This window comes from Phyllostomus discolor, chromosome X, assembly GCF_004126475.2.
Source record: "Phyllostomus discolor isolate MPI-MPIP mPhyDis1 chromosome X, mPhyDis1.pri.v3, whole genome shotgun sequence".
NCBI lineage: Eukaryota > Metazoa > Chordata > Mammalia > Chiroptera > Phyllostomidae > Phyllostomus > Phyllostomus discolor.
The window spans coordinates 82,099,810-82,108,171 of NC_050198.1; the positions used below are offsets into that span (position 1 = coordinate 82,099,810).

General features: G+C 36.6%; 1 pseudogene; it reads left to right on the top strand.

Moving 5' to 3' along the window:
• Positions 1-1,424: 1,424 nt before the first annotated feature.
• Positions 1,425-2,119, top strand: LOC114505496 (annotated as a pseudogene).
• Positions 2,120-8,362: the final 6,243 nt, after the last annotated feature.

The following is an 8,362-nucleotide window of genomic DNA, read 5'->3' on the forward strand; positions in this document are numbered from 1 at the left end:
CTGCTTCTCCAACACTTGCTGCTTGTTGAATTATTGATGATAGCCATTCCTGACAGGTGTGAGGTACATTTCCTTTTGGTCTTAATTTGCATTTTACTGATTATTAGTGACCCCGAGCATCTTTTCATATGTCTATTGTCCATCTCTATGTCCTCTTTGGAGAACTGTCTAATTAGGTGCTCTCTATTTTTTACTTGGGGTGTTAGGTCTTTTTTTGGTGTTGAGTTGTATAAGTTGTTTATAAATTTTGTAAATTAACTACCTATCAGATGTATCATTGGTTGATATGTTTTTCCATCAGTAGGTTGTTTATTCATTTTGTTGATGATTTATTTTGCTATACAAAAATGTTTAATTTTATATAGTTTCATTTATTTTTTCTTTTGTTTTCCTTGTCCAAGGAGATACATTCGAAAAATATCACTAAGATAAATGTCCAAGGTTTTCCTGCCTATGTTTTCTTCCAGCATTTTCATGGTATCCAGTCTTACATTTAAGTCTTTAATCAATTTTCAGTTTATTCTTATATATGGTTTAAGAAGGTGATCTAGTTTAACTTTTTGCACATATTTGTCCATTTTTTCCCACGCCATTTATTGAATAGACTGTCTTTTCTCAATTGTTTGTTCTCGTCTCTTTTGTCAAATATTAAGTGACCATATAGAAGTGGGTTTATTTCTGGGCTTTCTAATCTGTTCCATTGATCTATCTGTCCATTTTTTTGCCAGTACCATCCTGTTTTGATTACTATGGCATTGTAGTATAGTTCCATATCAGGCGACACAATCTCTCCAACTGTGTTCTTCTTTCTCAAAGTTGCAGCTATTTGGGGTCTTTTGTGGTTTTATATAAATTTTTTTTATTATTTGTTGCAGTTCTGTGAAATGTATCATTGGTATTTTCATAGAAATTACATTGCTATAGATTGCTTTGAGTACTATGGACATTTAACAATACTAGTTCTTCCTATGCATGAGTACATATATATTTCCACTTATTTGTGTTGTCTTCAATTTCTTTCCTCAATTCCTTATAATTTTCCAAGTATAGGTCTTTTACTTCCTGGAGTCAATTTATTCCTAGGTATTTTAATTTTTTATATAATCATAAATGTGATTGATTTCTTAGTTTCCTTTTCCAATAGTTCATTATTGGTGTATAAAATGCAAACAATTTCTAAATATTTATTTTGTATTCTGCTAATTTCTGAATTAATTTATCTTCATAACATACTGAACTTTCTTAAATGTTTGTCATATTTCTTCATTTGATTCTTGTGTTTTCAGGTATCAAACAATTATATTTTTTGTGAATATAAATGTATTTATCTCTTTCTTTCCAATTTTATAATGCTAATTTGTTTTTTTTTTTGTTTAATTGGGTTAGCTAACACTTTCAGTGAAATGTTATATAGAATAAGAGCCATGGCAGCTTCCCAGTTGTGAAAGTGGGGGAAGAATATTGTTGGCATAGGCTGGAACTACACAGTCCACTCAAGAGGGATGGAAAGTACAGTGCCAAGCAAACCTCCTTTTCCAGAAGCCATCCACCATCTATGTTCCAAGGTTGCCCATCCTCATGCCCACCTGCAATTGCAACCAGCACCAAGAGTTCAAATGGTGTAGTGATGGGCAAGAACTCCTACTCTTTCCAGGAAGCTCTGTCCATGTACTATATAGCCTACTACACCCTGTGCCTGGGTATGATGGCCAGAGATGTGTAGAGTGAGTTCAAGAAGAAGGGGTTACCCTGAGTTCCAGTGAAATATTTCACAGCCAAAGATATATCCTTGACCCTCATGACCTGAAGCTCTGGTTTAAGGTCAATGGCAAACTCAGACAGGAAGATGAGATATCCTCCATGATTTTTCCATATCATCAGCTACATTTCTAAGATAATGACCTTAGAGAAAGAGATATCTCTGGGACTCCAAAAGGAGTTGGACCCATTAAAAAAATGATATCCAGGCTGGCATACCCAGAGTCATCAATATGAGGTTTAAGGTGAAAAGCACCCTAGCATCTAATGAGTTACAGGACAGATGGCAACAAGAGAGAGCAAGCAAAGGTTATTTAACATGACCAACTTTTAATAAGGAACCAATTTTTTTAAATGATGTATTTGATTTACTGTGCCTCAACTCAAGGAAGGTGGTCCCTCCAAGGAAAACATCTAGAAATGCTGGTCCAGAAATGAAAACAGAAAGCAATGTATTTTAGAAAACAACCAGAATAAAATATTTCTGATGCTTCTAAAGAGAAGAATTTATTATACCAATGTTCAGCAAACTTCCTTCATTTTCCTAAAACTGGACTGGATGGGACATTTCAGTGGGTAATTTTGAGACTGATCAATATTTCAAGACTTAAAATCTGCAAGTAAATTTGAAAAGCATGTTATAACTCTGAGTTTCCTCAATTTTCTTTATCAAGATACTCACCTGAAGATATTCATAAAGATAAAAATTTTCAAGTCATTGACCCATGAAACACATTAAATAATAGTGGCGATAGTGATCATCCTTTTCTTTCTCTTGACTTTAGCGGGAATGTTTCCAGTTTTATTTATTTTTTCACCATTAAAGTACAACACTTGTTTTTGAAGGAAACTTTTTTATTTTTTGTGTATTTTTGTTGCTTTTTTCATTAATGTTCAAGTACAATTGTCTCTATTTTCCCCTTACCACTCTCCCCCGCCCCATCCAACCTCACCTCCCACCCTCAGTTTTAAAAGTACATTTAAATCTGATTAGGCAAGAAGCCCAAAACACCACACTTTGTCTATATTGAACCAGCTTATTCTATGCCACTAAATAAATAGGCTGGTAAAGCTAGACCAATTCAAAGCTGTCATCTGAAGAACAAGAGTGCATACCTTTGCTAATATTTTGATAACTCACAGCATAGTCTCCACAACAACTTCAAGTGGAGAGACAGCTGTGAGGATGATAGAAAAAAAAAGTAACTGTGATGACTAAAAAAATCTATTTAAAAAGTTACCATAATTGTGACCTGAGGAAGGGTCACTCCAGCAACCTGTGTTCAGTTTTCTGAGCTATAAAGTGACAATTCTAATTTATAGAATTGTGTGAGAAATAAAGGATTTGGACATTTGAAATAATATATTTCAGTGCCTGATACACAGTAGGGGCACAATAAATATTTGTTCAGTAGATGAATCTTAAGGAAAGAGATATGAATAAGTCACTTTTGCTGAAGTTTGAACTGGTAAATGAAGAATGACTTCTAGCCCTGCCCAGGTGCTCAGTTGGTTAAAACATTGTCTTGATATGCCAAAGTTACAGGTTTGATCCCCAGTATGGGCATATACAAGAATCAACAAATGAATTCACAAATAAGTGGAACAACAAATTTCTCTCTCTTTCTCTCACTCTCATTCTCACTCTCACTCTCTCACAAATCAATAAATACATTTTTTACAAAGAGTGACTTCTCCTTTTTCCTTTCTCTCTTTCCACCTTCACTTTATTCCTTTAGCTATTACTGGCAAAATGTTACTAATAGACTATGATCTGAAACAGGAAACTCTCCTAAAGGAAATTTTCATTTTCTACTTTGAAATAAAAATTCAAAGTTGAGTTCACCATTGGAAAAATTAGTTTGGCCAGTCTGTCTTCGCTTAGTTCCTCCACAATTTGGGATTTGAAGAGGAAGAGCTGAGCAGTAGGCCAGAATAACAGCAAAAGGAGATTGGGGAATGGATTCCAGGGTTTGTGAGCCAGGATAGAAATATAAGAGTATATACTACATAGCTTTTACCACTATCATTTAAAAATAAAATAAACATAAACCAAAATAAAAAACACCACATAACTGTTTTTCCTAAGGTCCAAAAAGTATCTGTGACATTACTTGAGGGATAGAAGTTAAGAGTTTTGACCAAAATTATGGTATTTCATCATTAGTGCCTTATTTCTTTATGGTTAAAGATTGTTCTTTTTTAGGGGTCTCTTGTTTTATCCCAAGCTTTATTGAAATATAATTGGCATATTACTTTATTAAGTTCAAGGAGTACAACATGATAATTTGATACACTTATGTACTGTAAAATGATTATATCAGTAGGGTTAGTTAACAGCTCCATTACTTCACATAATTACCATTTCTTCTTTTGTGGGGAAAACATTAAAATATGCACTCAGAAACTTTCAAGTATATAATACAGTATTGTTAACTATAAGAATCATTCTATACATTAGATCCACAGAACTTATTGGTCTTATCACTGGAAGTTTGCACAATTTGACCAACATTTCCTCATTTTGCCCTCCATTCCCCAGTGGCTCACAATAACCATTCTATTCTGTTTCTGTGCGTTTGAATTTTTTGTATTCTACATATAAGTGGTATCATACAGTATTTGTCTTTTTCTGTTTGACTTCTTTCACTTACCATAATGCCTTCAAGGAACATCCATGTTGTCACAAATGGCAGTATTTTCTTCTTTATCATGACTTAGTAATATTCCCTTGTGTATATGCCACATCTTCTTTAGCCATTCATTTGTAAACTGATACTTAGGTTGTTTCCGTATCTTGAATATTGTGAATAATGCTGCAATGAACATGTGAGTACGGTATCTCTTAGAGGTCTCAATTTCATTACCTCTGATGATTAGTCATATTGAGCATCTTTTCATATACTTGTTGGCATTTGTATATCTTCTTTAGAAATATGTACTCAGTTCCTTTGTCCATTTTTTAAAAAGATTGTGTGTATGTGTATTTGCTATTGAATTGTATGAGTTCCTTAAATATTTTGGATATTGACACCTTATCAGATGTATGATTGTTAAATATTTTTTTATTCTATAGGTTGATTTTTCATTTTGTTAATTGTGTATTTCATTGTGCAGATGCATTTTAGTTTGATGCAATCCCACTTTTTAATTTCTGTTTTTGTTGTTTGTGCTTTTGGTATTATATCAAAAAAAATCACTGTAAAGACCTTTGTCAAGGAGATCTTTTCCTATGTTTTCTTCTAGGAGTCTTAGTGTTTCAGGTCTTATGTTGAATCATTTAATTCATTTTGAGTTAATTTTGTGAGTGTTGTAAGATAGGGATTGATTTTATTCTTTTGCATTTGACTATCCAATTTTCTAATGCCATTTATTAAAGAGACTAACCTTTCCCCATTGAGTATTCTATTTTTAAAGATTTTATTTATTTATTTTTAGAGAGAGGGGAAGGGAGGGAGAAAGAGAGGGAAAGAAATATTAGTGTAGAAGTTAAGTACTTCTGGCCAGGATGGAGGCACAGGTAGACACATTGTGCCTCCTCGCACAACCAAAATAGGACAACAAAAGTTTAGAAACAAAAAAACAACCAGTACTGACAGAAAATTGAACTGTATGAAAGTCTGACAACCAAGGAGTTAAAATAGACATATTCATCCAGACTGGTAGGAGGGGTGGAGTCGGGTGGCTGGGTGGAGAGGGGTCCCAGCAAAAAAAGTGGTGGCTGGTGAACCCCAGATGCTTAGGCAGAGGCTGGCAGACCCTGGGTGCAGGGCGGCAATGGGCAAACCCAGAGAGGTGGTGGATTCTGGAGCGGCAAGCTCACAAGGCGGCTGGCGGACTAGGCAGTCCCACATTCACACACAGATAAGCCAAGCAAAACTGGGGAATAAGACAGACTGCACAACCCAGGGCTCCAGCGTGGAGAAATAAAGCCTCAAAACACCAATTGAAAACAACTGTGGGGTTGAGGTGCCGGAAGAGAGTCACAGACTCACAGGAGAGTTCATTGGAGAGACCCACAGGATCCTAGAATGTACACAAACCCACCCACACGGAAATCAACACCAGAAGTGCCCAGTTTGCTTTGGGGAAGCGGCAGAAGGGACTTAAATCCAGCAGAGAGTGGAGATAGCTCTGTTGTTCCCTGTTGGACCCCTCCCCCACAAACAGCATCACAACGCAGGGATGTGGGTTGCCTTGCCCTGGTGAATACCTAAGGCTCCACGCCTCACTATGTAAGGAGCATGTCCAGACCAAAAAAAAAAAAATGGCCCAAATGAAAGAACAGATCAAAGTGCCAGAACAAATACAACTAAGCAACAAAGAGATAGCCAGCCTATCAGATGCACAGTTCAAAGCACTGGTAATCAGGATGCTCACAGAATTGTTTGAATTTGGTCACAAATTAGATGAAAAAATGAAGGCTATGCTAAGTAAAATAAAGGAAAATGTACAGGGAACAAATAGTGATGGGAAGGAAACTGGGACTCAAATCAATAAAATAGACCAGAAGGAAGAAAGAAACAACCAAACAGAAAAGAATGAAGAAACAAGAATTCAAAAAAAAGGAGGAGAGGCTTAGGAACCTCCAGGACATTTTTAAATGTTCCAGAATCTGAACTATAGGCATATCAAAAGGGGAAGAGGAAGAGCAACAAGTGGAAAAGTTATTTGAACAAGTAATGAAGGAGAACTTCCCCAATCTGGAAAAGGAAATAGACTTCCAGGAAGTCCAGGAAGCTCAGAGAGCCCCAAAGAAGTTGGACCCAAGAAGGCACACACCAAGGCACATCATAATTACATTGGCTAAGATTAAAATGAAGGAGAGAATCCTAGAAGCAGCAAGAGATAAGGAGACAGTTACCTATGAAGGAGTTCTCACCAGACTGTCAGCCAATTTCTCAAGACATCTTGCAGACAGGAAGTGGCTGGAAAGAAGTATTCCAAGTCATGAAAGGCAAGGACCTGCATCCAAGATTGCTCTATCCAGCAAAGCTTTCATTTAGAATGGAAGGGCAGAGCCCTGACTGGTGTGGCTCAGTGGATTGAGCGCAGACTGCCAACCAAAGGGTCACCAGTTCGATTCCCAATCAGGGCACATGCCTAGGTTGCAGGCCAGGTCTCCAGTGGGGTCCATGTGAGAGGCAACCACACACTGATGTTTCTCTCTCTTTCTCCCTCCCTTCCCCTCTCTCTAAAAATAAATAAATAAAATCTTTTAAAAAGTTCAAAATTACATTAAAATGCATTAAAAAAAGAATGGAAAGGCAGATAAAGTGCTTCTCAGATAAGGTCAAGTTAAAGGTGTTCATCATCACCAAGCTCTTATTATATGAAATGTTAAAGGGACTTATCTAAGAAAAAAATAAAAAAAAACATGTGTACTAAAATGACAGCAGTCACAATTATTAACAACCACACCTAAAACAAAAACAAAAACAAATTAAGCAAACAACTAGAAAAGGAACAGAACCACAGAAATAGAGATCACACGGAGGGTTAGCAACAGGGGAGTGGGACGGAGAGAGAGGGGGAAAAGGTACAGAGAATAAGTAGCATAGATGGTAAGTAGAAAATAGACAGGGGGAGGGCAAGAATAGTATGGGAAATGTAGAAGCTAAAGAACTTATCGCACATGGACATGAACTAAAGAGGGGGAATGTGGGTGGGAGAGGGTGTGCAGGGTTGAGGGGAGTGAAGGGGGGAATGCGACAACTGTAATAGCATAATCAATAAAATATATTAATTTTTTTTAAAAAAGAAATATCAGTGTGTGGTTGCCTCTCACATGGCCCCCACTGGGGACCTGGCTCACAACCCAGGCATGTGCCATGACTGAAAATCAAACCAGTGACCCTTTGATTCACAGCCTGCGCTCAATCCACTGAGCTACACCAGCCAGGCCCATTGAGTATTCTTTTTTTTTTTCCATTGAGTATTCTTGATTCACTTACCTAACACTAGTGGACTGTATAAACAAGGGGTTATTTCTGGGCAACTGATTCTCTACAATTGTTATATTTGTCCAATTTGATGCCAGTACCACACTGTTTTTGCTGCTATAGGTTTGTAGTATTGTTTGAAATCAAGAAATGTAATGCCTCCTGCTTTGTACTTCCTTCTAAAAATTACTATACTTATTTGGAGTCTTTTGTATTCCATATAAACTTTAGGGTTTTTTTTCTATATCTGTGAAAAATGCCATTGTGTTTTTAATAGGAGTTGCATTGAATCTATAAATGGTTTTGGGTGGTATGAACATTTTTTTATCATTTTTTAAATTAATGTTCGAATACAGTTGTCTCCATTTTCCCACGACTACTTTTCCCCACCCCCCCATCCCCACCTCCCACCCTCAATCCTACCCGCCTTTGACTTTGTCCATGGGTCCTTTATACATGTTCTTTGACAACACATTCCCTTCTTTCTCCTGTTATTTCCTTCCCCCCTCCTGTCTGGTTACTGTCAATTTGTTCTTAATTTCAATGTCTCTGGTTATATTTTGCTTGCTTGTTTGTTTTGTTGATTAGTTTCCACTTAAAGGTGAGATCATATGGTATTTGTCTTTCACTGCCCAGCTTATTTCACTTAGCATAATGCTGCC